The sequence below is a fragment of the Tupaia chinensis genome, unplaced genomic scaffold (genome assembly GCF_000334495.1).
Source record: "Tupaia chinensis unplaced genomic scaffold, TupChi_1.0 Scaffold000659_1, whole genome shotgun sequence".
Taxonomy (NCBI): Eukaryota; Metazoa; Chordata; class Mammalia; order Scandentia; family Tupaiidae; genus Tupaia; species Tupaia belangeri.
The window spans coordinates 651,729-655,255 of NW_006160181.1; positions in this window are offsets into that span (position 1 = coordinate 651,729).

The following is a 3,527-nucleotide window of genomic DNA, read 5'->3' on the forward strand; positions in this document are numbered from 1 at the left end:
TGCTGACGAAGATCCCCCTCTGCCCTCTCTGGCTCTCCCTGTTGCTGTCAGAAGGGCTTGCTCTCCAGGGGCTGGCAGGTGACATGGTGGTTAAGGGCACTGGACTCTCATATGGCCGACTGTGGTTCAAGTCCCAGACCTGGAGACTTGCTTTCTCACTTTCTCCATCATTCTGTCCCTCTCTAATTTAATTTAAAAATTAATTAATTAATTAATTAATTAAGGTTAAGTAAAAATAAAAAAGAAGCGCTTGCTCGCCAATGCCTGCCTCACCCCCTGCACTCCTGCCTTGTCAGTCTGAATTCACACTCCCTGTGGCTTGCTGGACAAAAAATGGCTGCTGTGTCCGAGGGGGTCACTAACCCCCCACCTTGCCTTGGGCTGGTGTCCCTCACCACCTTCCTCACCGGTAAAAGCAGAAGAAAGTCAAATCTACCTTGTAGTGCTGTGAGGGTCCAGTGAAATGCCTTGCTCTTCAAGAGTCCAGCACTTCCTCCCTGTTCTAAGAACGGGTTTATGGAGATACAGTGTACATTGCAAAAAGTTCCCCCATTGAAGGGATATAATTCAATAGTTTCTAGTGGATTTACAGAGTTACACAAACCAACTTTTTTGAGTTTTGCCATAGGGTGCATGTGTTTTCCAGAGAGAAAGAGAGACTGGGGGAACAGTGAGGATTCACTCCCAGGGAGGATGGCCATGCCATAATCCCTTTTCCTCCATTCTCCTCTCAGGATGTTGGGCATGAATGTACACGTGCCTGGCGTGGTTTTCAAGCTTCCAGTCCAGCTCCTGAACTGTGCTCAGCCATGTGGGAGTCCAGTGCCTTAAACACCTTGCCACCTGCTGGCCCCGACTCAGTGTGTTTTTCAAGCTATCAGGTTCAGGACTCGAACTGTGCCATTTGGCTATGTGGGATCCATTTGCCTTAATCACCAGGCCACCAGCTGGCCCTCTCTCTCTCTCTCTTTCTCTCTTTAGCAAACATATGAACTCTCTGGGAATTAAAAAAAAAATTTCTTTCTTAAAAAAACAAAAAAAAACAGGGAACCAGCAGTTAGCGTAATGGCTATGTCGCTGGACTCCCACGTAGTCGACCGCGGTTCGCGTCCCGGACCTGGTGGCTTAAAACTCACGCCGGGTGCATGTGTGTGCGTGCCCAGGATCCTGAGAGGAGAATGGAGGAGAAGGGATTGCGGCGTGACCATTCCCCCTGGGGAGTGATTTCTTGCTTTCTGTCTCTATGTCTCTCTCTGTCTGTCTGGCAAGTGCATGCGCCCTATAGCGAAAATCTCTACAAAAAAAAAAAAACAGGGCCAGCAGTTGGCATGGTGGTTAAGGGTGCGGGACTCCCACATGGCTGACTGTGGTTCAAATCTCAGACGTAGCAAGTTGCTGTCTCACTTTCTCTCCCTCTCTCACTGGTTAAATGAAAATAAATAAATAAATACATTTAAATAAAATCATCCTTTTTATTTTTTTTTTGAGAAGTTTTGCTATAGGGCGCATGTGCTCACCAGAAAGACAGAGAGAGACAGAGACCGAAAGCAAGAAATCATCCCCCAGGGGGATGGCAACGCTGCAATCCCTTCTCCTCCATTTCCTCTCCGGGTCTTGAGCACGCATGCACACGCGCCCAGAGTGAATTTAAGTCACCGGGTCCTGGACTCAAACCGCAGTTGACGGCATGGGAGTGTAGCAACATAGCCATTACCCCAACTGCTGGTCCCAAGAGCTTTCATCTTTTAAATGTCTCTCTGTCTCTCTTTCTGGTGAGCACATGCGCCCTATAGCAAAAAGCTCTCTTAAAAGAAAAGAAATTAAAAAAAAAAAAAAAAGCTCAAACCTCTATGCAACACCACTACATCAGGTAGACAGCATTGCACAAAGAAATACATTTCAGGGGCCAGCAGGTAGCATAGTAGTTAAAGCCTAGATCCCACTTGGCTGACTGAGGTTGGAATCCCGCACTAGGTGGTGCCGGGCTGGCATGCCCAAAATCCCGACAGCAGGAGTAGAAGTGGTTATTGGTATGGCCATTCTCCCTGGTGGGCGATTTTTTTTTTTTTTTTACTTTCCCTCTATCCCTGCCTCTCTGCAACAAGCACTGGCCCTATGGCAAAAATCTAAAAATAAAAGTATAAAAAAGGGACCAGCAGGTGGCGTGGTGGTTAAAGTGCTGGACACTCCCATATGGGCGACACGGTTCAAGTCCTGGACCCAGTGGCTTGCTTTCTCACTTTCCCTCTCTCTGTGTCTCTCTCTGGTCAAATTAAAAAAATACGTGAATGGATAAATAAAATAAAAATAAATAAATAAAATTAGATACGTAATTCTAAAAAAATATAAAGAAACATACTTTAGTTCTCCACCAAAGGAACTCACGGTGAATTTTAAAGTGTGTGAATTATGTCTCAATTTGAAACAACTCCAGCGTGCGCCCCTTAGTGGCCCAGAGAGAACTCCGGTACTTTAGGTCCCGCCCCTCCATTCATGTTTTAGTTTTACTGGGAGCCGGGGTACGGCGGCGACGCACAAGTGCGCAGGCGCCCTTCTCGGTCCGCGCCGCGGAGCAGCTCGCCCCGCCCACGCGGGGTGGCTCCTCCCACGCCCCGGCCCGCCCCGCCCGCCCGGCTGCAGGGAGCTGCCCGGAGCCGGCTAGTCGCCGGCGTCTGACGGCTCTGTCTCGGTGTCCCAGACAGCTCCCGAGGCCAGGAACTTCTGCCAAGCCTCACTCGGAACAGCCCGCCAGCGTCGCCGAGGTGGCCTCCCTCCCCTCCCTGCTCAGCTGTCTCCCGGCCTCCTGGGTCCCCACGCGGCGCATCCCCGAGCGGTGGGCTGCCTTTCCCCGAAGGCACCTAAACCCAGTCCGGTGGCAGCGGAGGGACGGGCCCTGGGCCGGGGCCTGGCCGGGCCACGTGGTAAATACTTTGTGCGTCGCAGGCCGTGTGGTCTCTGCCGCGGCTGCTCTGCTCTGCTCTGCGAGCGCCAAAGCAGCCGTGGGTAATTAGAGAGGAATGGAGGTGGCCGTGCTCCAGTAGAACTGTATTTATGGACGCTGACATTTGAATCCCCTATGATTTTTACGTTATGAGATGTTCTTTTCATTTTTTTCAATCATCTAAAAATACAAAAGCCATTCTTAGCCCTCTGTACGAAAACAGAGTGGTTTCCTGCCTTCGACGCCCTTTGCCTTTTCTGTTATAAGGAGTCTTCAAAAAGTTCAGGGGTGGTGGCCGGCAGGGGCGTGGTGGCTAAAGCGCTAGACTCCCCTATGGTTGATAGTGGTTCGAGTCCCGTCCAGCGGTTTGCTTCCTGTCTCGCTGATGAGCACCCATACCCTGTAACATATTTAAAAGTAATAATAAATAAATCTTTTTTAAAGTTCATGGATGTGTGTAGTATGAAAAAAACTGTGGATGGATTTCAGAGTTTTAGTACCCAAGTAAACTTGCATTTGTTATTTTAATTTTTAAATTATTTTGCTATAGGGCATGTGTGCTCACCAGAGAAGGGGGGTGGGTGGG